Consider the following 26,603-nt stretch of genomic DNA (forward strand, 5'->3'; position numbering starts at 1 on the left):
ATTTGATTGGCCATGATTGATGCCAGCCTCAAACACACCCACTGATAATGTATTCCTCCTAAACACACTCCGTTTCCAGATGTGCCACAGGTGTGCTCTCTTCTTTAAATAATGAAAACTGCCTCCCATGTCTCAGGTGTAGGTTTTTGGCTGATGGGATTAAGAGGAGTTAAGGAACATATATATATATAAATGAATTAACTATATCAGTACAGTCTATTATGCCCTTGGAAACCCATTTAAAAATAGCTTTACATATTGTAGCACGGTACCGGAGAGATTACAGTCCAAATCTACCTTTAGGCATTTTGGGCAAGCAGGAAGTGCTAACATTTGCATTTAAAATGAAAGACTAGCTGTTTCCTTGACAACTAAATTGACAAAACATTTCTAAGCGCGAAACCACTGACCAGTTTAAACAAGGGACCACAGCGTTTCAGCATTTGTAAGCATGAAACCACTGGATATTCTTACAATTATAACAGGGAACCACCATAATTCAACATTTGTGAACAAGGAAATTGCAAAACAAGATGTAGGGACATTCTCTAGCTGTGTTAATGGCAACAAAACATGTTGGACAACAGAACCAGGTAAACCAAAACATGATCTTTTCTAATCCTGAACACAGGACATGAAGAAACGTAAAGATGCACCATGAAGAAATGAAATTTTTCAGCATTTACCTTGTTTTCAGAAACTTAAATTGCAAACCTGTATTCTTGTAACTGGGTTGTGAGTGGCCATGACGCTAAATCCAGTTAGAAGTTCATAGTACAAGAATGATTCTTAGTCAGAGCTCTACATCTTGGGATACAATGCAAGCACAATCTGCCTGTGCTGCTGCAGGCAGGGGACGACAGAGCTGCTGTGTTTCTATGTCAATGTGTGTGCTGTATTGTGGGAAGCCTATTCCTAATGGGAGAGTCTCAGCCCCATGAGAATCCCCTATGACTGCCTTTTGAACATAAAGCCTCTTGCACATAAAAAAAAAAAACGATTGGAAGAGCTAATTCAAGCAAGCACATCCCCAAGCACATAGTGGGAATCATTGTCAGATAAAAATGTGTGTTTTTATTCCAATAATATTCATAATCCTCGCCGATTGAGGTTGTGGATGTGTGTGTTTGTGTGTGCGTGCATGTGTACACACACATCATATTTAAACAACGTTATCGTCTACTGTACATCAAAAGTAAATTGCTGGAGCCTTGGGTGCATTAGCAGTCTAATATGAACAATGTCAACGAAGTGAAAGCAAAATGTGCTTAACATTTCACTTTTTTTTTTTTTCAACTGATGATCTCAAACGTTTTTTCTAATGCAATTTAAACCCATTTGTGTGGCTTCTCTCCTTTCCAATCCTTTTTGTCATTGCTCATCACACAAAAAATATTCATAAAGTGGTGCTGATCCAAGAAAAGACGTATATCATAGAGAAGCTGAGCTAGTCGTGTCGTGGCACTAATACTGGGTCAGTTGATATTGTTCAGCTAGAGGAGAGAGGATGATTTGTTGATCACTGGGAGATATCAAATTCATGCTTCGTCACTTAAAATGTACCCTGTAAGCTCTACTTGCAGGCATTTATCAGTGAAATGAAGTCACAGAGGCCACTCATGAACTCTGACTCAGCAGAATTCTTACATCTTTGCGGTGCGTTCATCTGCTTTGGTATTCATCTACGTAGAGTGCTGAAGATTTGGGATTATTATTACAACTAATTAACACCCCTCCAGCCAGTCAGAGTGGGGTGCATGTAGAGGCCACAGTGCTATTTAGGAATGAATCCTCAGAGAGGATATTCTTCACTGTGAAAATGGTACTGATGTTGCGTTTTTCTGGTGAGATTTTACCTCCCTAACTAGCTCCATGATCACCTGATGTGAATGATTATCACATAAAACGATCACATCGCCTGCTTTTGAGATTAACCCATTCAGATCCACCACCTATTTCGATGGACATTACTTTCCTGGAAGATTACTGTCAACCAAGTCCACACAAATGCAAAAACGTATTTGACTGGATGTCATTGGGTGAGGCACTTGCTGTTATTTTTGTTGTGTGAAGTGCTATTCGAAATAAAGCCTTGACACTTTGATACTTCCAAATATCCTATGAAAGATTAATACATTTTAGTCAGGACATCCCATTGGGATGGATGGGGCATCTAAACAAAATCTAAAAATTTTTGACTCTGGAGACTTTCATTTTAAGTTATTGTAATAGTGTAAAATAGTGTTTTTGAAGAATTACTTTATCCATGATATGATCTTACCATTAGTGAAACTGAATACAATGGTTTTTGTTGAAAGAAGGGCTTTTATGAGTATTTATTATAATTTTCACTGTTTCTTATTCTTGTTTTTAGATTTTCCATCCATTGGAATTGACAAAAGAAATAACATTTGGGTGTAATAAAGTGGGTTATTTTATTCATTTATATATTTTTGCTACTTATGATTCATGACAAATTAACCATTCCAATATTTTTTTTGTGTGTGTGTGTGTGTGTGTGTGTGTGTTTAGATTATTTCGTTTGGAAATGGTTAAACCACGTTCTATTTAATGATATTGGTCTTGGAATCTGGTGATCTTTTTCCATTCCTGTTATAATTACAAATAGGTTTCTGTGTATGTTTGTATGGTAGAGACAGTTAGGTCCTCATTCTCTATATCTAAGATTTTAAGTGGAATCCTTTGATACACAAATCCACCATGTAACCATAGCTTTACATCCCCACACACTAACACATCAACATGCATACAGAAACACACAGCATATGCTTTATAACTACCATCTTAAAAGAGGCTCTCCATTCTTAACAACTCAATTTTCTGATTATTATAACATAATCGTGGCAGTTAATAGGCATTCTCATATTTCATTTAGGGTTTTAATGAAAAAAAAATGCGAGTTTGAGGCCATATTACTTCTAAGTAGGCAATTAAAACAAATTGCTTCTAGTAATGGAGAAATATGGCCGCTTATGATAAGTTCCATATGGACGTTTTTTCTACATTTCTGTCTTTTTGAGCTACCAGTCAGTGGATTTATGCAATAGCGGAGGGTATGAATTATACCACAGACACACACACACACACACACACACACACACACATTTCAATGGAAATACCACCGCAATACCTTCAGTGCACAGAGCCATATATTCCATAGCGCACGCACACACACACACACACACACACACACGCACACGCACACGCACTCACACACGCACACACACAAAAAGGGAGCAGTGGGAGCATGTGCACACACTGACGGACAGATGTGAAAACGCACACACACACATTCATACACACGCAACCCGTCAAGTCGAGCATAACCGAAGGGCTTCAATATGGATTTCACACTTGAGCTAAACCTCCTTAACTTTCTTCAACAATATGGACGCTTCAGGCCATGTCACTTCCCCCTCACTACTGCCACTACAAACATTCACTTATTCTTCACAGACAACATTCTCCCTCTGGTTTCAAACCTCATTTTGGCACAGCATTTATGTAGGAAGGTCTGGAAAATATTTTGATGTCATTATGTGTCATCATGTATCTGCTTTAATGGATTGAGACAGGATATGACATGACGTATTTTTATAAGCCGCCTTTAGACCCACAATGTTGCAAATATGGACTGACAGTGTTAGCTGGTCTTTTGTCTGGAGGAACATCTTCCTTATCTTATTTGAACAGTAGTAAACCTGACTCTGCCTAATAGAAAACACAAGCTAAACAAAGTGGGTCTTAACTGTACTTGTGCAGTAAAAATAGTCTAAATTGAGATACTGAAGCATGATTTCCCATTGCAGCCCCACTCTAAATACAGAATAAGAAACCATGAAATTCAAACAAAGCAAGCCAGAATTCTGACTTCTTTGAAAACTTGATTAACAAGACACTGAATCTTCCCCAACAAGAGGATGAAACATTGTTGGCTTGTTCCGTCTTGCTTCGCATAAACACACAAGCAATTTGATACTTCCCAGACTTGCACAGAGACAGAATATGTGGGACCATATAATGCCCATGACCAATAATGCATCAGGAATGTGTTGTGAGGAAATCGAGGAATTTGTCATGGGGTGGAAAAACTGAACGTGTGGCAGGAAATTGACCGACTGTTCAACATGCCTTCACAGTGAAATCTAATCCACTGCTCACACATGCACGCACAGACACATTCTCTTTCTTAAAAACACGCTGATACTTTTACACACGCGTGTGTGTGCATGTGTGTCCCAACAATTTCTTGATGCCGTATGTTCTTTTAACGCAACACTTGTCCTCCTAATGATGTATTTGCTATGAATTTTCAATTATCTTTCAGAGCTCCAGTGAGAGGGATTGTCTTGGCAGCCAGAAAGAGAAAGCTGTGTCGTTAAAGCTAAAAAACGCGTGCATACACAGACGGAGGTTTCTCATTGACAAAGATAATGTTAATAAAATTGGGGTAGATGAGACTCGTTCTGGTCTTGCCCGTCAGCGATGGCACCACTGCAGGTGGTAGCCACAAAGCCACAGATGGAGCATGTAAAGGTTGCATCTGGGGGGAGAGATGGCAGAAGGCTAGCATGACTGCAGCCTCTGGGCTCTCTGCTGATGGGTCCATTGGTTTTCAAATGTGGCTTCTCCAGAAAAAAAACATAATGAACACAGCAGGAGCAGAAATCACCTGAAGGTTGTTGGACATCATTTTGCATTTTGTGTGTAAAGTTTGTGAAAACAAGATTAAAAAAGGGTGGGGAAGGGATAAAAAGTAGAGGAGATGCAATCAACAACCTGGGAAGGAGCCACATAAAAATCACAAGAGGTTTAATAAAAAATGTTTCACCTCAGAATAAGCATCGACACCAAGACAGTAAAACTCAATAACAGAAATGAAATGACAATAGCAACAAGGTGGCAAGAAATAGCCCGATGATAGCATTGCCCATGAAATGACAAGGGAAATAAAAATAAATGAAAATACGTATCCCTAATGAGAGGGATTGCAGAAAAACAGATGGTGTGTTCAGCTGGTGTTTGGACCGGGGTTTTTTTTATCCACCAGGCATCAATTTGTTGGCCGGAGAACTGTGGAGCTTCAGTCAGCCAGTTTACATGCTCTGTCCGCTCTGAGTTCTGCCAGGGTTGTGTCCATATTGATAGTGTTGGTTTGCTGGAGGGCATTAATGTTCCACCTCCAAGGTGACCTTTAAGGCGATTTTACTGGATGGATTTAAAAGCAGCATAGTTTTCAAATGCTGGGACATTTAAGCAGTTAGGGTATGTAAACGGCTCCAACCGCACAGTAAAGGTTTAAAGACGCACGCTACACACTGAATATCGACTCACACATTTCACAGCAGACGTAGGCAGCGCATATTCAAATTGCGGCACACAAACATATGCATTAAGAGAAAGGATAGAGACCTGCACGCACACGCAAGCACACAAACAAACCAATGGAAGCTTAAGTCATAGTGTGTGAGGGTATTCTACTTCTTAAAACTTTCTGATAAGGGACTATTCAGAACTGTGCCTCCAAGTCAAAGACAGGTCAGAGGCATATTTCCCTTTCTCTTACACACACACACACACACACACACACACACACACACACACACACACACACACACACACACACACACACACACACACACACACACACACACACAGATTTGTGCATACAGATGGGGAGCAGTCACGTTCTACCTGCGGGAGATCGTGGGAAAAGACAAATGATATCTTAACTCTGAGACTAGAGTGTGTCCATGCGTGAGGGGGCACAATGTGTGTCTCACCCTGTTGGTATGTATCACTGCATGTGACACCCATGTGTACGCACATGTCTACGTGTACAATAAGCGTGTGTGTTTAAACTGATTTCCAGCAAAAAGAGGATGTGTGGATTATTAAAATGCCATCGCTGCATTTAGTCCACGCCTGTGCATCAATTTGTGTGTTTGCTTGTGTGCTGTATGACATAATGTGTGTGTGCATGTCTGTGTGACAGTGCGACTGTTGACTGTGTGAGTTTGATATTTCTCCTTAGCCACAGGTGCAGAGAGATGCTGACACTGCTTACAGAAAGACACACTGCAAGAGAATGAGTTTATATATCCGTCTTCATCTAGTTCTTGCAAACACACAAAATCCCGCAGAGCTCCTCAGGCACACACAGCGACTAACGTGTCTGCAAACAGACAAATAAACATGCCTGCACACATACATCTGGGAGGAGTTTGGGATCTTAGGCACCTCGCCAAGGTAAATAGAGGAAATTGCCAGCCTAGACATTTTTTGGTGTAGAGCGAGGCTTCTCAAGGTGACAGCTATCATTGGGTGTAAGTGGGAGACAAAGATTGGTGCTGCTCAACAATCAACACGCTGTCATTTACTGTCCATGTGTGAGTGGGAATGTGCGTTTGTGTGACAGCTCTGTATGTGTTAACGTGAGTGTTGGCGGGTGTCAGAGGCAGAGTAGAACATATGCTGTTTCATGCATGGGTTTCTCCAAAACAGACTAAAACTGCCGCACTGATGTTGTTTAAATTGCTTCACAGAAGTTACGACAGTGAAACGCACAAGACAAAGTTAAAGGTTTTTGTTCAAAAATACAAAAATAAATTGATTTAGTTCCATTAGATCAAGAGTGCATAGAACATATTTGTGAGAGCAAAGCGGGTTTCAAGATGGAGAAAGGACAGAACAAAATTCTGTCTCTAAATTCAAGCTAGCATTACGGCTTCCATTGCCATGTCTCCAAAGTTTCACACTCTTGGCTTGTATACTTTTGTATCTGTACTGACAGCAGAGTAAAATCCATTAGATTTTACCTTAAAGTATCCTGTAAGAATCATGCTACCAGTCAAATTTGTCCATGTTTGTGCCATGTTATATAACAATCAAAGGCTCAGAAAAGGTAAGAAAACATTTTCAGCTGACCACAAAAAAACACATGCGCTCCAAATTAGTTTTATAAATGTGTTCTTGCTCGTTCTCACATCTTGTTTTGCAGTCTGATCTACTAATCCGTACAGTAATAATGTGAATGTCTCTGTATATGTGTATGTGGGTGTGTGTTTTCCTTCCTCTCTACCACACAATGCTAGTTTATAGAAGATACCTCTATCTCATTTTGTGTCTGTTGATGTCTTTCAGCAACACAATGGAACATAAACCGGTTATGTAAATAATCCCGCTCCATTCACTCCCTGCCTTTTGTGTGCTTGAATGCATCTAGAGTGTTCATGTATGTGTGTGTGTTAGGAAGTAAGGCCACAGAAAAATAAAAAAAAAACTTCCCTAGATTTAGCCTATGAGCCTATGATAGTGGTATGGCTGATTGTAAATTTCTATATTTAGATTCTAGTGTGTTGGATTTAGTATCATCTACCAGTGAGATTGCTGATTGCAACCAACAAATCACCCCTCACCGCATTCTTTCCTATATGCCTGCAAAAGATACAAAAAACGAGAAAGGCCTTCTTCAAAGACAGTTTTTGGTTGGTCTGTCACGGGCTACTGTAGCAATACAGCAGTTTAACACAGTGGAAGAGGATGCGCTACCTCTGTAGATATAAAATGCACATTGTTATGTAACAAAAACACAAGAAATTTCAGGTGATATACATTAATGATTTCTGCTAATGTGTCCTCTTAAATCCCTCTAAAACCTACACATTGGACCTGCCTGAACTCTGATCCATTGAAAAACATTTTGACCCCAGGCAAATCCAACTACACTTTAATCTGCTCACTTGAAAACTATAGAGTACAAAGAAAAATAAAACAAAATAATACAATAGCAAGAAGGATTTGCATGCTCACCATTTACGTACTTCGAACATTATTAAACTTGACTTAAATCACCATCCAAACAGGTTTTCCCAGGTACGTCAGTGTTTTCTGCCCAGCTGTCAGACACTTAGCCATTATTTGCACACAGCTAATCCCCCCGTGGACCTCCATGATGGAGCCAGACGGGGGTTGCTAGGCAATTTGTGATACGACTGCAAAGTTTCTATTAGCAGGACACAGAGGGATGAACAGCTCAGTAAAATATATTAAGATGAAGTGAGAATATCTACCACCATAGCACCAGGTCAGGGTCACTTGTGAGATTATGCCTTTCTCATAATTTTGTCCTGTTTATTTTCTCCCTGCTTTCTGTCTATTGACCTCTTTCTTATTTTTCTTCTGGCTAAATCCCCTGACAAAGTAACCCCCTGCCCTCCACACACTGTCTCTTCGATTCTCCCTAAATTCTTTCTCCCCCCCGTTTCCCTTTTTTCTTCCTCACTCCCCACTCTTTCGCTCTGCTCCTCTTCCCTCCCTCCTCTTCGCTCCACTCACTCCCTCTCCCTGCAGTAGCTACCCAATAAAGGATGTTGTTAATATCATTAGGCAGACTTCCTCCAGCCCAGCACCCGGCCCACTCCCTTTCAGCCATAATCAGGCATGCACACTAACTATCAAAGGAGACATCGCTAATAAACTACCACAGTGGAGCGGAAAAACACACACATACGCTCCAGCAAAGAATATACTGTTGGCTAAGTGCAGTCAAATGAATGTTTGCATGGAACTGAGGGGACGGTTGGGGTGGCAGCAGATGGGGGTGGGGGGGGTGTTGGTGTGGGTTACCCAGACAACGCTAATAAAGTATACTCCAAAGGCTAGTGCAGTCTAATGCAAATCTGCCACTTAAGTACACTAAATTAACTGGGGTTGAGGGACATGTACACAAGCAGACATAGCTAATAAAGTTTGCTCTGAGAAGCAGCAAATACTGTCAGTTTAGTGGGTTTAAATGGGAAAGAGGGGGGGCGGGGGGGGCAACTGTGGCTTCCTGTTGCACTGCAGTTATTTGCTGTAAATCATTCTTAAAACGGGAGTGCATATCATCGGCATCATAGCTTGAAAGTGTTCTCTCCTGACGGCTGAATGCAGCATTGCATACATCACCAGTTAAACAAGGTCCAAAGGGAGTGCATGATGCAATATGGAGCACTACATTTAAATGAAGGAGAAAAAAAAAAAGAGTAGTGGGAGGCCAATGACATGAGGCAAGGATTCTCATGCAAGTACAGGCAATTATGTGACTAACTGAAAGGAGGAAGTGTCAAGTGTGCAAAATCGTCATCATGTTAATTGTCAGTTGTTTATACAAAGCCCTGGCGTCTTTCGTTGAGCTTTTCTGATTAATCAACGAATCATTAGCATCTTCTCATCATATGCTGATGATCCAGGTTGGCGTTTGAACCGAGCTACCAATCTGGGGATGGGACTCAACGATCTACTATCTTTCTCCAGGAAGTAATTTTTTGTTGCTTTGAACAGAAAAAGTTTAAAACCAGGGATGCTGGCTAAATGACATGTATTCTGTATTATCTGCTTTATAACACTGGCAACATATCAAGACGATCAAGTTCAGATTCACAACAGTTTCAACTGATTTTGTGGCAGGAATGAGTGGGTGCAAGCATTTAAGAGCAGGATATCACGCTAAGGCACAGGTTTTCCTTTTTGTCAGATGGTAGGATGTATAATGATTAGGGGTGTCATGATTCTCCAAATCCCCAATTTGATTTGATTTTTGATTTTAAGGTCAGGATTTGATTTAAAGTCTCAATTGGCTATGCCATTTTTAGAATGGTCAACTCTAATGTAGTATCATTGGTTTTATGCCATGATAACGCTCCATTATTCATTTGCGATGGTACACACTAACGACTTACTGTCACATTTAAATAATTTATTAACAATATAAAGGCTACCATTACTTATTTCACCAGTCAGTTGGAAACTAACTGTAAACAAAAGAAGAGAAGTCATAGAGGGTACCTATCATCTAGTGACTCCCTTTTGCTGTGTGCACTTTACTAACACTTCTGCCAAACTTTCTCCACAAAGCAAAAGACAAACTGTGGTTTTCTTGTCGACAACGAACGTTGTTAAACTAACTCACCAGGAATGCAAAATATTTCCACAGCGGTGATTTCAGAGACGCAGAAGGGGGTCTGAGTTATGCTGATGGCTATATCCTCAATTCCACCTTTGATTTCAAAAGTCAGGATTCATGACATGTGGTTTCGATCAATATTCGACTTGGGTCACGACACCTCTAATGAAGACCCAAAATCATAGTACTCTGGATTGAGAAGAAGTTGATCTTGAACAAGGGTAAAATAATTACTTGAACTTTTCAAGGGCAACAGGGATATAACATGTAAACATATTTTTTCTTGCACAATGAGGGACATACAGTAAATTGTCAAATAAAGACTAAATTAAATAATAAATCATAAATAATTAGAAATAATAGCCCATCTAAACTACTGGCTTGTTCACAACCCTTCTCATTATCTGACTGTTTGTCTCTTGCCATGCCAGACTTCAATGCAGTGCTGTCAAAGTGTTTCCAGATTTAGAAAGTACTGTGCAATGAATGCAATGTTATCAGAGCCAAGTGAAACAATGCTTGAAACTACCAAATATAATTTGGTTTTTGAGATCAATTCATCGACTGACCTAGTGTCACAACCCACAGTATCAATAAAAAGTGGCATGAATTTATGTAAAATACAAAATATGATAGAATAATCAGTCAAAACAACCACAGAATAACAAAAATAATGCCAGTCAAGTTGATTAGAGTAAACAGAAGGATCACTAGCATATGTAGTTTCCAACATCAGAGGGGTAATGGCATGTGACAGCAATAAACTTTATTTAGTATCAAAAGTGAATTTGAATGAAAATTTACCACAAGCGCACAGCAACCAGTTTCTTGACACAAGTAAGTGTAGCCTTGTCTTGTGCATTTGAAAAACCGTTGGGATTTTTCAGCGTTATGTGGCCACTATTGAGCTCCACTGTCATGCTTTATTTATCCCTTTCCCTCTGCACTGTAATGGAAATATAAAAGGGTGCATTGATTAGTGTTTAAGGATCAGGCTTTAATAGATTAAAAGCCCCCGGCTCTGAGAGAAGCACTCACTCTGACACAAACACACACATATACACACTTGTGCATGAGCGCAAGTTCATATACAAAAACCGGCGAGCAAATATATGGACGGATATGGAAAGAGATGGACATAAGCAGAAACGCACATGTAAAGACATCAGCCTCATGCACCCGACTGGATAGGTATTGGATGGACATTATGCTGCACAAACACACACCTACAGCGGACACTGCCAGCGGCAAAGCCCAAAGCCTTTCAACAGTCTATAGATATTTCATAGCTGAGATAAAAAATATTCCCCCAAAAAACAGATGAAGATATCTGCATGTCATTATCATAAAGTGGGAGCCCTAATGTTGATTTTCCGAATGATGGAAATCTCATTCATTTTTAACGTAGTGCATTATTAATAACATGGCACGGACTCAGAGATGTGAACATTCTCTACACACAGGCGTGGTGATGTCAGGTCTCAATTTGAATTTTCAAAAGGAGAGAAACATGAAAACAGATGAGGACAGCCATGTTTCAGCATCCCACTGCTGATGTATGAGGAGAGCAGACCTGAATACAGCATGATGTGCAACAACCAGAAAAACAGTGTCACACTGTCAGTGCAAAGGCAAAAATCCAATTTACTAATATTTTCAGGTTATTAGAGGAAATAGAGGATCAAAATTGTACCAGCAACTGCACTTGACACGTTTGCGGCTGCAAGCTTGCAAAGTCGCTTGTTTCAAAACACAAAATTCAATTTGAGTGCAAGTTATGCAAGTTAGTGAGAGTAAAAAAGACAGATACGCTCCTCCTGTGTTTTTGTCCTCTCTTTTCCTTCCAGTTGTCTTGTGTGCAATGACCATTGTCACATCACACCTTTGACTCTGTCTAAAGTGTCCCCTCTCATTTTTATTCTAATCTTTGCACTTCCTCCTTTTCTCTGACCTCAATCAAGCAAGCAGCCATGATGGTGTAAGGCTCACCATGTGTGCTCACCATCCTCCTTTGTCTTACTTCCCTCCTTGCATCCGGTCTTCTCTCACTGGAAACTGATCACAATCGTGTCTGTTGATAGTCCTCCCTAACCTCTAATTTCCTCCACTCACCCTCCCATTGCTTCCAGTCCTCCTCCCATATTTGACCACAATCATGTTTGCTGTCAGCCTCTGCCAGGTCCATCCATTCCTCTCATTGTCTCCTCTCTTCTGCCACCTTCCTTCTGGTCCCAATCATGCCTGATGGTATCCCTCAGTAAAACTACCTTCTGTCCCATAATTTAATCTCCTGTGTTCTTCTGTTTTCCTCGCTCCTCTCCTCTGACCACAATCACTTTTGTTGTTAGCCTTCTCCTAACCCCTCCAGTCGTCTATCCAGTCCTCTTGTCTTTTTTAATCCCTCACTCAAGAATCACACATATTGTTAGCTATGCCGAGAATCTCCTGTGTCCTGTTGGGTCTTCAGTGTCTGCTGTAATTCTCTTACTTTGCCTGAGGTGAGAGCATTCTTCTCACCTGTTAGACTCAACTTTTTCAGGCATTTCTCATGTCTCTTCTTTTCCTCAAGAAGTGACCACAGTCTTGTCAGCTGGGCTCTTCAGTTACCAGCTTTCCTCTAACGCAGTAAATGCATATCAACATTGAGATTGATATAGATAAATTACCTCAAAACCACTACAAACAAGAGTTCTGTTCATTTGAACTCAAGCTGTGCTTGTTTTTTTTTTAAAAAGCACCTTGAATATCGAAGCGTTATCAGTACGCTGATAGTAAATTATTAATGAACAGATCAAACTATAAATGTCTCCTCTTTTGCGGTCATACAGCCATTCATTCCTTCAAAGGAGAAAGTGATTGCAGGAATAATTGATTTCAGTGCACACGGTGTGTAGAATAATGTCACATTCACACCTTATCACATGGATGAGCAGTCGAGAGGGGAAAAGTCAAGAGATATTGGTTACTTCTGACAGCGCTGATAACAGCTATTCGGCAAACAGAACTACAGAGGTGTCAACAAACCTGTGGACGAATGGATGAAAAGCTACAGTTACTTTTAAATAGAATCTAATATTCACATTTGTTCACTTAATCTGGCCCATTTAAAAAGATGGTGTAAACATTTCACATGCCAACATAGAGCTACATAAAATTATGTAAGATAATTCAAAAGGACACACATTATGTTCACTGTCAGGTTCCTAATTTCATTTTGGGATTGAATAGGTTTATATGCTTAATGATCCAAAACCTACAGCACCGTATTTCCCCTCTGTCTGAAACATTTTTATCTCATGTCTCTTTAATGCCCCCCTCCCAAATACCCCGTGTCCTCTGATTGGTCAGCTCACGCATACCTGACGCTGTACTGCCAACTACAACGACAGAACATGCTCATTTAATCACTTTTTACATGCCAAACTAGCCATGGGGCATAAATTAAGCATATCTGTGACATGATGACACACTGTGATGTCACAAAGTTACAAAATTAAAAGCAAGACTACTGCGGAGCAGTGTTTTCTGTGGGAGAGAGGAGCTTCTCTTTGTGCGACTTTGACTTTTTTTACTTTCAAGATCTTTTACATTCACAAGAACTTTTATAAAATAATTAAGGGAAGGGAAAAAATTAAAAAGCATCATAGGTCTCTTGTAATTAATTTTCATTTTTCTGGTGAGACCACAAGCTAGCACCAGGGTCAGTCATCTTAGAATAGAAAGTAGCAGAAAAGCAAGCAATACATATGCCTGTTGCAAAGCATGTGGCAAGTTAATCCACAATACTGCTCAGTGAATATCGACAGGTACAGACGGATGGATGGACAGCTGTAGGCTCAGGAGGTAGAGCTGGTCATCCGTTAATTGGAGGGTTGATCTGCATGTTGAAGTGTCCTTGAGCAAGATACTGAACCCCAAATTGCTCCAGATGGCTGTCCCCATTGGAGTGTGAGTGGATGAGTTGATTGGTGGATGGATGGATGTACACATCACAAATGTATCCCAAGAATTAGCTCATGATTCCCTCACACACGTCTTCATGAATTCCCTTACTGTATACATACTGTGCTATATTGTACTGTAGCCTGGAGGTACATCTACTCCATTTTGCTTATCCTCAAGTTGCACTTAAATATATATTATGCTTGTGTCTGAGGAAATTCTTGTTATGTGTTAAAAGAAAGCACTTTATCCGTCAGAATGAAAAAATAAGTGTGCATGTTTCTAATATGCAGACTTAAATGTGCAGCTGCTGTCAGGTAGCATGTTGGTCCACCAGTATGTTAATGGAATGTCTCCCAGATGTTAACTAGCAATGGGAGAAAAAGACCTTCAAGGAAGGCTGCCCCCTACTGTTGGAGGCAGCTCTGTCTGTGGGTGTGGGTGTGTGCGTGCGTGCGTGCGTGCAAGTACGTGTGTGTAGAAAAGGGTATGGGCTAGTATAAGCGTTGGAGGGGTGAGTGAGTGATATGCATATTCATTAACGGGTTTATCCATTTCGCTCCTTTCATCCCCCGTTTGCTTTGATCAGAAAGTTTGAGGAGACAAACTCTTTTATTGCCTGGTGAGAAGCAAGAATGCTACGGGGGCTGAATGGAGAGCTGTCTAAGGATGTAAAATGCAGCAGAGGCAAGCAGATATACACACAAGTTGACACACACACACTGACCCACTAGAACACACATAAATTGGCAGACAAATAGGCAGATTGACAGACTGTCTCAAAAGCAGGCGAACACATGAATAGAGCAAAAAGAAAAGGGGGAATACAAGAAGAGAAGCTCACATTTCACAACTTCCTGCAATTTAAGGTTCTGATCCATAGTTAGAGGACATGTCATGAGGTATGGCATTAGAGAGTGGTTTAATATCAGCATGTCCTCGCTGTATTAAAAATGTACAAAGAAAGCACAAGAGTTCTTTCGGATTACCGAAATAATTACACACCAAGTCCCCCTCCGAGCCAGATCTTCCAGCTCTGGGCGCACAGAGGAAACCGTCGCAAAATGCAGATCTCTGAAATGCATGTGAGGCTGCTTAATTGGGGCCAAATCTTAACAAAATCTTGTCATGTTTTTACAGCCTTAGGTGCGTGTAGATAAAAGCACACAGCAAGTGGCATATCTAACTAAAGAGAGAACGAGGGGTAGAAGGAGAAAGCGTGGGAGCCGTGCATCGCGAGGAGAGGAGCACTGGCTTTCTCATGTCTTTGCTGCCGTTTGGAGGCTTGTTGCGCACAAAGCTCTCGCCTGCATTTATTTCGGAGGTCTGTAAACTGTCTCTGAAAAGCATGTAGACAGAAACACGCTTTCTCAAAATCTCCTATTTATTTTGTACCCTCCTTACTACTGTTGAGGTTCAAAAGTAACTTATCAAATCCAAATCTAGCAAATTGGCTTGTTACATTTTGAATCCAGTTATTGATGTTAGTTTTATTGAATTTAAACAATTTTGGTTGCAACCTGAAAATCCGTTGAGCAGTATGAGTTGTGAAATATTGATAAAATATGTCTGACACAGTCATCACAGGTTTATCCTTCTTAGGCTTCCACAGCTATTGCTGGAGCATTACTTGTAGATAAATTAATGAACGTGTATCTATGAGACTGACATCAAAAGGTCAGTTAAATATACAGGAATCACACTGGAAATCACCTCTCTGATTCTTGCTGGACCATCCACTTGCAATTACACAGTCAGTGCGTTTACATGCACAGCTTAGTCAGATTACAGCCATAGTTCGACTATGCTGCTCAGTCGGACAACTGCAATTATCCGAGTATACATGCCAGTGAGAAAATCGTATTACTAGCCGAAAGCATGTCATACCCCGGTACGCTAGGTGGCGCTGTACCCATCTCAACTAGTGGTAACAGAGTTACCTCCGGCTGACCTCTTTACGTCACCAGCTGCCTCGGCATTCAAGAAAGATGGCGTACGAAGAGCGAGACGAAGCTACATCTTTGTACACTTCGTATATGGTGTGCATGATAATTACACAGACTAGGGGCACTCTGGCGCTCTTTCTGGCCGTGATTTCAGAGGAAAGCCGCCGCCGCCGCCGCCCATCTACTTCCAGCTCACGGCCCCGGGCAAAAATCGCGCGCCTGCGCAGAACGCAAAATCCGATCCGATCCGCTGGAAACGTATACATGCAGGAGTAATGCGACTTTCAATCGAATAATCTACGTGGTGTAATTCGACTATGAGAAATCCGATCCGGTCCGATTTTAGTCAGACAAAGGTGTATACATGCATCTTAAAAATCCGATCATTGTCAGGCTAACGCAGTAATTCGGTTTTCTTGAGTGTCATGTAAACGCACTGAGTGATGTTAGAGAGTAGATTTAGTAGAATTGAGGAGTCAATGGAGAGAAAATTAATTGCCAACTATTTTAACCATTTTTCAAGCGATGTCAATGGCGATGTCAAATACTTGCTGGTTCCAGTGTCTTCAATACAGGGATAAGCTGCTTTTCTTTGTCATTTATGATAATAAAGCGTGAAGAGTAAAGAATCTTTGGGTTCTGGACTGTTGGTTGGACAAAAAGAGGCGATTTGAACATCACTTTTGCCTCTAGGAAACAATCAATAATCAATCTGTTGTCAACTATTAAACAAATTACATCTACTTTCATATTAGTTTAATGGGTTTGAGTAATTTTCTTTAGCATAGAAGTCAAACTTCCCTTTATCCACTTTCTTAAATGTGAACATCTGTTGGTTTCTTTACCACTGACAGCAAACTGAAAATTTCGGACATGGATGACTTCTTATTGGACTTGGAAACTTGGACTGATTTCCAACTTCATTTCATTTTATCAACACAACAACTAATAGATGAATCGAGAAAATAATCAAGAGATTAATCAACAATAAAAATCATTACTTGTAGCCTTTTTGGAGAGTGCAGGTTCTTATGCTAACAATCCATCTTTGGCCGAGTTTGGACACCTGCTTGCAGCGATCACATGAACCAGACCGCAGCCAAAAGTTTCAACTGTCAGATTAATTAATTGGGTAATAAGGTAAAGTAATGCTTGTCCTTCCAACAAGAGATAGTGATTGCCATTGCCAGCTAGAGGTAAGAACCCTGATACATTTAGTCTTAACACTGCCAAAGAAAAAAGCTTAAGAACCCAACCCTCAAGATACTGTTAAGTTTTCAAGGCGAGAAGTCACTGACTCTACCTCTATACCTCCCTACTCCTCTATCCCCCCATTCTCCACACCGGCTTCCAATTTGTAGCCCTTTGTGTACGTTACAGCAGCAAGATTCCCCGCCCTCCTCTGATCAGGCCCACGCTCGGACATCTGTCGGAGGATGTTTACCCAGGCAGTAAGTATGTTAGGGGAAATATTATCCTAGTTTTACCTTACCTTTCTTCTGTCTGAAGCATAAACACCAGCATTTGGGAGGTGGGGATGGGAGAGGAGAGGAGAGGCGAGGAGGAGGAAAAAAAAGGAGTGTAGAAGAGAAGGTAAGTGGACCTGAGAGAGTAGAAGTGAAGGATGAGGGGGGAGAGGGAAGGGTGAGGAGACATCAACAGAGAGAGGTTGAGCAAGGGAGGAAAGGAGAAGTAAATGGGTTGGAAAAGATATATTGGGGGATAAAGAGGGAATCTTGAGAAAGAAAGCTGTAAGATGGAGAAGAGACAGAAAAAAGTAAAGAATGTGAATGTGGAGGAAAGGTTCAGAAGTATATATAGGCACAGAAATACACTTTTACTTTTAACACTTTTCTAGCTAACTTTAAGAGAGTTGATCAACCCTGACATCACTTCTCAATCAATTTTTACCTCTCAGTTCCTTGAGAATCACTTTAAAATGTCACCACCGTCTTTTTCTCAGTCATCACAGACCCCTTAACAAGATGTAAGTACCATCCTCCAATTTAAAGACTTTTTTATTTCTCAAGGTCAGAATAGTAACTTTTGTTCTTACCATACTGATAAATTCTTCTCTGTGGCAAAACATGTCTTAATAAGATGTAAAATTTCATTGTCAGACAAGTCTTGACAGCTTTTTATAGTCTGTTAAAACAATGTATATATGGTTTACATGCTATCTGTATTGGTGCTTGACATACAGGCAGCCACAGACTGGCACACAGATGCTTACCATGCACACAGGCACACAAACACAAGTCTGCCTTTTTCTCGTTATCTCTTTGCCTATATCTCTCTCGCTCTCACACACTCACACACACACACACACACATACAGGCCTCTTCCCGTCTGGTGTTGCTTCCAGCCTAAAACCAAACCATGTGTGGGAGCTATCCTGTGCTGGCCTAAACTGTATGCCCTCTTGGTGCTGCGTCCCTCCACTAGAAGGGCTGGAAAGACATTCATTCCCCGTCTCCCTGTTTCCATGTCTTTGGGCTTTTAGCCTTTCTGTGTGCTTTTGACAGCAACTGTCTTTTCTCCTTCTTGCCTTTCTGTCCTTTTTTCCCCACTTTTCATCTTTTGCCTATGTTAATCACCATGGTCTCCCACCCTCTGCCTGCCTGCCCTCATCTGCTTGCTTGCTTGCGTCGTCTGCCTGTCTGTCTAGCAGACTCCCTTGAACTCTTTCTGTCACTCTTTCTATTTGCAACCCCCCAGCAACCTCCCATCTCTCCCTCCCGCTCCACCACCAACTAGGCATGAAAACGGTGCTCCATTAGGAGTGCCTGGGCTAAGCCCAGTCTGACACACACTGCTTTGATCAGCCGTGAGCTGGGCTAAACACCCCGCTAAACTCCCAGTCTGGGGGGGGGGTGCTGAGGGAGAGTGAAAAGTAGCGAGAGTTAGCGAGGGATGGGAAGATCAAAACAGAGAAATGAGATGGAGATGGAGACACAATGTAAGAGAAACACACAGACTGGAGCAAGGAGCTCATTTTCCCAAGCTGTCCCCCACCACTTTTGTGTTTTATCACATTTTCCTACACGTGTCTTTTCATCGCTTGGTTTTTCATTCATGGTAGCACATGAAATCCATCACTAACTACCTCTGCAGGTGCACAAAACAGAGACTCAATGAACCATGAAAATGAAAGAACTAATGTGAAAATCAGATCAGATGTCTGAATATGAAGAAGTCCGCAAACAAGTATTTGCAGCATCTTTCTCAGAGGGCAACTGTCTTGTTGGTTAAATAAATATTAAATAAACTCCAACCCACTTACACATGTTGACTAGGAGAAAGACAGTGAGAGATCAAGAGACAACCCCAGAGAGAGAAGATATAACTGACAACATTAGAAAAAAGAAAAAAAAAAAGAGCCAGAGCTTTCCACATTCAGACAGGCAGATACCAAACCAGCAGCAGCAAAAGGACAAAAAGCTCCCGTCTCTTTCTCCTAAGGAGAGAAGAGAAAAGGGATTTCCGCTCGGTGCTAATCAATCAGGCCGTGATAATGGCTCCCATGCCTAGCTGTCGACTGGAGGGGTCAAGGCATCCCGTGACCCAGTGCCCAAGGCCCAGGGGCCAAAGCCCCTCTCAGAATAGCACCCCAGGACGGACTCCCCGGGCTAATTGTCCAAGCCAGTGTCAGCCTTTTCAATGCCCCCCCCTCCCTTACCCTCCCCTCCTTCCACTTTCTCCTTCATTCCTCTCTTTCTTCTCCCTTTCCCTCCCCACCCTCCCCTCCCTCCTCACAACTCTGCGATCCTCTCTCTTGCTACGCAACTGTGGAATCTACTATGAACACCCGCATGTACCAGCGTGGGGGAGAAAATGAGATAGAGTGAGGAGTTGGATGAAAAATAGAGCATGTAGAGCTACGGATGGAGACGGGAAAAAAGTTCATGCAAAGACAGAGATAGCAAAGGATTGTAAGAACTGGGAGAGTGTGTCAGAAAGGGAGAGAGACCAGCGGCGGCAAACAAAAACGAGCAGGGAGGGAAGGATGAGAGAGTCAGTAAGACAGAGAGGGACAAACAGATACAGAGACAATTGGACAGCAGAGATTAGGAGGAGGAGAGGCAGCGACTGTCCGCCGTCCCCCCCCCTCTGCCGCCGCCGAGACATCACTCATATCACTGGAGAAAGAGTGCCGTGTTCTATCCTCTTCCATCTGCATATCAATGGTTTTCTATTAATCACAGCCCGGGCAGCATGTGTCTCGTGGAATCGGCTCTATCAGTCCGGCTGACCACCACAATGCAGCCGGCATACACAACACCAAAAGACAGAGGGGACATACACGCACAGGAAAGAACAAGAGTCCGAAGCAAGCCCCACTCCAGCTCCGTGCAATGGCATTCCTCTCATTCCAAGCGCACCCTGCTAATTAACAGCGTTAGATCCCACAGACAGAGGGACAGATTGATGGAGAGGTATCCCGATGTTGCACTACAGCACCACATCTCCGCTCTCCTCTGTCACCTTCCCTTCTTTTTTTTCTCTCCTCCTTTCATCCAACTCTCTGTCCCTCTCTCAGTCCCCGTCAGGTCCCCGGTCAGACGGCGATGAAGATGAGTAAAGTCCCCCCATTGCAAACAAAATAAGAAAAAATATGAAAATCAATTGGCTACTCACTGGGAACCTCCTCTTTTTCTGTATTTCTTTTTTTTCCTGATCTGTCACTCTTTATCCTCTTCTGCACTGTAGCGAGGGGAGAGTGTCTATCCCGGCGTGTGTGCTGTGTCAGTCCGATAGAGGAAAGTTGCCGTCTGCGTGCATGAGCATGTGTGTGTGCACGCGTGAAGGAGAGGGAGAGAGAGAGAGAACGTGTGCGTCTGTCTCTGTGTCTCACACTGCTCTGAGTGAGAGAGCAGAGGCTGTTTTAAACAGCCTGCTCTCTCCCCATGTGACCAGCCCAGCCACAGGCAGGAATACATTACAGACACACACATACACACACTCACACACACACGCACTCTCTATCTCTCTTCCCCCCTCTCTCTCTCTTGCTTATACACACACACACACACACACCGTGTCCACAGTGCACCCCCTAGCCACCGCTCAGGGTAGTGGAGGGAACAGCCCACACACACATGAAATGCACACGCACGCACACACACACAGAAATACAGGACAGGAGTGATTTGAGCTCACAAACAAACATTAACACCATGTATGGTCACAGTGTTGATGTCTTATGTCAAACTTAAAGAGCATCCCAGGGGACACAACATCAAAATAAATAATTCTAACACAATTAGAGACAGTTCAGCCAATTAAACGTTTTTTCAATGTTTCTGACTTTTCCGTCTCTGCCGTGGTTGTGCTTCACACCTGGAAGCACTGACCTTTTCAGTAATGGAAACCTTTTAAAGCTGACCTTCTGTTGCAAGGCTGATACAATTGCATTACAGCTATTACACCTTAAGGAACAACTATGAAAAACACTGCAGATGAAGTGTTTCAGGTGAAATATATGTACGAAGAAATACATTTTTTCAAAAAGCCTTGTGTATTCACATATATCTAAAGAGGATACACAACATGACAGCGTGGATTGGGAAGATGATAGATTGTGTCCAGAGAAAATATTTTGGGGGATGTATTGATAGATTGCCACGGCTACAAAACACCACAGATGCATCATTATTCTTTCTAACAAATGAAGCCGGTACAGCTTTCAGACTGCATGCGCGATAAATTGTTGATCAGGTCCGAACACATTTATCACTTAATGTTCAGGAGACTTTCAGCACCATATTGCTGCTCTTATGGACCTTGAGGTGAAATAAATGGCTACTGAAAGTCGTTTATTATCAGAATAATACCCAAGAGGGCAGTCCGTACTGTGATTACAAGCACCATTCGCAACACCAGTTTAACACAGTACCTCCACATCCAGGCCTGAGGCGTGCGTGTGCCACAGCTCGTATAAAGCTATTTGACTCAGTGTTTTAATCTGAACTGGCTATTCTGGTTTCTTGCAATCTTTCTCTTATTTTAGTGATTTTGGCCACCATTCCTATGGGTAATAATAACATGTCTTACAAACATTCTTGCAGAGATCTGGGTCAGGTCTCAGATGGGGCAGAAACCATGAGCGGTCACACAATCATGCAGATTTTAAAACAAGCTCAGAGGTTAGCCAGACTTTTTGGAACACAGGATGATCATTAAAGTTATTACCCAAAACTATCTGTTGTGAACGCCCAAGACAGTTTATACAATAATTTCCATGCGTCCCATAGTTGAGAACACAAAGTTATTCCTGGTCAATAAGGGATTATTGATGACAGATTTACCTCCAAATTATGTGGTTTAATAATCTGGTTAAACTTTTGACTTGTTTACGGCCTGAGTAATCAATTTGGCTTCTCAGATCCAGGCAATTACTTTGGAGAGTAAAATGTGGGGCTGGGACTAATCCTCAAACACTTTTAAGTAAATCCATTACAAGGGCTGCAGGGTTTGGGAAAAAAATGTGCAATTGTTTTGACAAATATTACAAATTTGATATGATTTCTAATATCAGATTAGGTCATTGGATTTCTTGGAATAATCATTTTTACCACACAATTTTAATTGTTCCTGTCATGATGATGTGGAATTTGACCCAAAAAATATGTTTTCTCTCATCAGGAGAACATCTGTAGGCCAGCTGCAGCTTCTTGTGATCAGTATAATTTACTTGGCCATGTTATGATTTCGATAGTATTTCATTAAATTGTGCTGCCCTATCACTTACAAAATATTCTTACATACTACACACAGCACACTGTGTTTTGTACATCGAGATGCTTCGCCAGCAATGAGTCTCGCCAGTTGAATGTGCCTGATGTGTGCACCTCCCTTGTGCCGTGCCTTTTTCTCACAGTTTTTTAAAGTTGATATGTCTGCTTTTGGTGCAAGGCATGATGTCTCACTGCTTTTCCCATTCAAGCTGCTGTAAGCGATGTAGTCATTTTAGCTAACTTCCTGTCCTCCCTCCGGTCTATGTCACCACACTTGCACAACTCCTTTCTCTTAGCTACTTTCTATTTCTTCAAGTGTTTTTCATCGCTTTGCCTGGTAAGTTGTCACAAAGAATGACAGGATTGGCAGCTTTTCCTGTTACATCATTGCTGGTTTAGATACCAGAACTGGTGGATCTCTGCTTTTTTTCCCTGAGCAGACAGGACCGCCTCTTTATGGAGTTCTCTGTCCTGATTGGATAAAGTAGGCAGGAATAATGGAAATTGTACTTTCTCCTGGCTAGGAGAGACAAGGGCTACTGAACAAACACTCTATTAGAGTGATTACTTTTGGAATACAGAGCTGTTCAACACTCATATTAATTAGAAAATAATGTGTACAACAGCTTTATTAACAGTACATGTATTTCAAGCTGGAAAAAAGCTTCAAACAATAGCATGAGGTCAATGCAACAGCCTCTCAGCCATAAATCACCCATTCTAATGTAACGCATCCAGTCAACACAGAGCAGACCAGATACAAATTATGTTAACGTTAGCATTTAACGTACCAGTAAATCAATGTGATTGCCATTTGAGGTGAAGGCTGGTAAAGAATGTGCATTTATTATGGCTATAAGTAGGGATGTCCTGATCTGATCCGCAGTATCAGGATTAGGGCCGATATGGGCATTTTTTCACTGATCGGAATCGGAAATATTGAACGTCGCCCCAAGCCCTATTTATTTCTTTTTTTTTACGTCAGAGCACAACTTGTGGCAGAACGCAGACCGAAGCAACACTCATGGATACTCTCACAAGGAAAGAGAAATGTCCTCGAGGCAGCGACATGGCAAAAAAAATTACAGAAGAGGTAAATTAATCGCTCTGGATAATCAGCCCATCTCCATGGTAGAGGATCAGGGTTTTCTTCGTCACCTGGAGTTTTTGAATCCCTGGTATGCTCTACCATCTCGGCATTACATTACATTTACTCCATTTTCGAGTTACAACGTACCGGTATGCCCACCATATAAAAAAGGCAATCGAGGAGATGCTGAACGCATGTGAAATAGGCAAGCAACGCGTCAGCGTCATTTGATGTGACAACATGAGGAATATGAAAAATAGCAATGGATGATATGGAGGTACCAAGCGTGGGCTGTGTCGCGCACACATTTCAGCTGGCTGTACTGAAGGGTCTGCTGTCACAGTGCAGCATCAAACACTCACCTTATAACGCAAGGAAGGTGGTAGGCCAATGTTGGAATAGCATATGCAGAATAAGAAAGAGCCAAATGAAAGTATATACTTTGTTTCAACAAAATAAAATAACCTATTAAGGAACAGCTTGGATGCAGGGTTTGCTTTTTTTAATGCAGCTGTATTATCTAGGAAAATATTAGTAAAGGCTAAGTATCAGATCAGGACTCAGTGTCGGCAGAAACTAAATATTAAAAGGACTCGGATCGGTATCGGGGTAAAAAAAAAACCTGAGTGGGACAGCTATAAACTATGACTAGTTAAGAACTGATATCATTATGTTACTATAATGACAATGATACACACACACAAACTACCGTCCTCACATCGATGCATGAAATACCCCAAAAATAAAATATAAGGGAGTGTGGTAGCAGTTGGAGTCTAAATTGTACCAATCCAATGCAGCAGGTAATTGAGTTTATTTTGAACGCGGTGAGTACGGTCAGCAGGTGTTGGACAAGTCTTCAACAAAATAAAGAAATATAGCCTGTCTTTATTAGACATAATTTAATTAGGGCTGAAACGATTCATCGAGTTACTCGATTAACTCGATTATAAAAATTCCTCGAGGCAAAAACTCTGCCTCGAAGCCTCGTTAAATTCCTATGACGCGCACTATACGCGCAGGGATCTGATTGTTCCACACGGACCGTTGTTCAGGAAGCACACCAGCGCGTCATACATTTTGAATTTAGCTGGCTGGCACAATTTAGCTCTGTATTTGTAGTGATGTCGTGATGCGGTTTGACTAGATATGATGTTTAGCTTTGATGTTTTAACCTCTTCAACCCGAGCTGCGCATGTTGCATTATATATGCGAGCATGCTAACCATGTAGCAACATATTAATGCAGCACACCAACTTAACGGGAAGAAGTTCAGCTAAACGCTCATGATAATCATTTTCACCTAATTGAAACTCAATTCCGACACCAAGCAACTAAAGGAGCACGTAGAAAAAACACGCTAATGGCGCATGTCCGAAAAATCGGCGTTAGCGATTACGCTACTTCATGGTAATGCTACATACAGCATGTCATATGAAAGCTGGGACTCTAATTATCCGATTACTCGATTAATCGATCGATAAAGTGCTAGATTAATCGATTACAAAAAGAATCGATAGCTGCAGCCCTAATATAATGTCATCATAACCAATAGAAAAACTATAACAAAAGCTTGATTTATTCATTTTATGAAAAATAATATGCTTATGATTATCACATGCATCTTTAAAAATCAATTTCCATAAAAAGAACTGCATAATGTGCTTCATACTTCAATGAAACATTCCATCAGATTAATAAGCCTGCTTTGCCATTAAATTTTCTAATAAACTGAACGCAGTATGTCCCTCCCTATCACAACAGATTACTACTAATTAAAGCACCTTTATTTAGTTACAATTGTATGTAGTTGCACACTTGTATCCTAGGCTTTAAAAAAAACTTTGTGTGAAATAATGTTGGCACAATATTGATTAATGCAGTGTTCTTCAACTTCGGTCCTCAGGACCCATGCCTTGCATGTTTTAGCCCTTGTACACACATACACAGGTATTTCTTAAAAGTACTGATATTACAGCCTTTTGAGAACGCCTACCAGGGTGAAGATATTCTTAAACGCCATTTTCAGTGTTTAAGTGTAGACAGGGTTTTTTTAAGCTTGTTTCCTTTAGCAGGTTTGGCAGGCTTCTGATTGGCTAATGTGACCTTATGGTAGAGGTTATATTGCCACCTGTTGCTTTGGCGTGTGCTTGACAGCCTTTAATACAGCTGGTGTGTAATCACCAGGATTCTTTTTTCTTTTTTTTTTAAACCAGAGTAGGAACAAACAGCATTTTTAAGAAATGTCTGTGTATGTGTGGACAAGGTCTTAGCTGTCTTCTCCCTGCCCCAACATACCCGACTCGGATGATAAGCTCGCCATCAAGCTCTGCTGAAGCCTCATAACAACCTATTCACTTGAATCAGGTATGTTGGGGCAGGGAAACATTTAAAACATGCAGGGAAAGGCAGAGCGTCCACAAAGACCAGGATTGAAGAACACTGCAGGAGTCTATCACCCTTTACCTGTAGCTATATTCTGGACTGCTGTGCTTATTACAAGCACTGGGATTTCATAATCATACCACTAATTTTGATCCAGTCCACATAGGTATTTTAGTCATTCTAGTCTAGTCTGCAGCTGCATAAAGCTGTTTAATAAATCTTGGATTAAAAGGGGAGAGCAACTTACTGTGAAAAACAGACACAACCTTGATTCACACAGACAGACTTTTGCAAAAACAGCCTCACAGCCCCAAAATAACACAACGATATTCGATCATGCTTCACACTTAACGTTACTCACTTAAAAAGAGAGACAACAACTCTGTTTTATTTGCCATGACTGCAACTGTTGTCTGGGCTCTATAACAGGGATAGAAGTGCACATGAGGTGAGAGTAGTATTCCTTTCACTCATTCGATTATTTCATCAGTAAAAGCACTTGGAATTAGACAACAAAAAACTGCTTACGGCTGGTA

At 41.4% G+C, this 26,603-nt stretch overlaps 1 protein-coding gene across 2 annotated transcripts in view; it reads right to left on the bottom strand.

Annotated features, from left to right (window-relative positions):
* Positions 1 to 26,603, bottom strand: part of cntfr (ciliary neurotrophic factor receptor) — a 288,526-nt gene that overhangs the window by 214,107 nt on the left and 47,816 nt on the right. The window contains exon 1 of one of the 2 annotated variants that reach the window (XM_030436149.1): positions 20,494 to 20,778. The exons of the other annotated variant lie outside the window; for it this stretch is intronic. The gene's annotated coding sequence lies outside the window, so the exon portion shown is untranslated. Of the gene's footprint in view, positions 1 to 20,493; positions 20,779 to 26,603 lie in introns of those variants that run through there. 2 annotated transcript variants of the gene reach the window in all.

Source organism: Sparus aurata, chromosome 12 (genome assembly GCF_900880675.1).
Source record: "Sparus aurata chromosome 12, fSpaAur1.1, whole genome shotgun sequence".
NCBI lineage: Eukaryota > Metazoa > Chordata > Actinopteri > Spariformes > Sparidae > Sparus > Sparus aurata.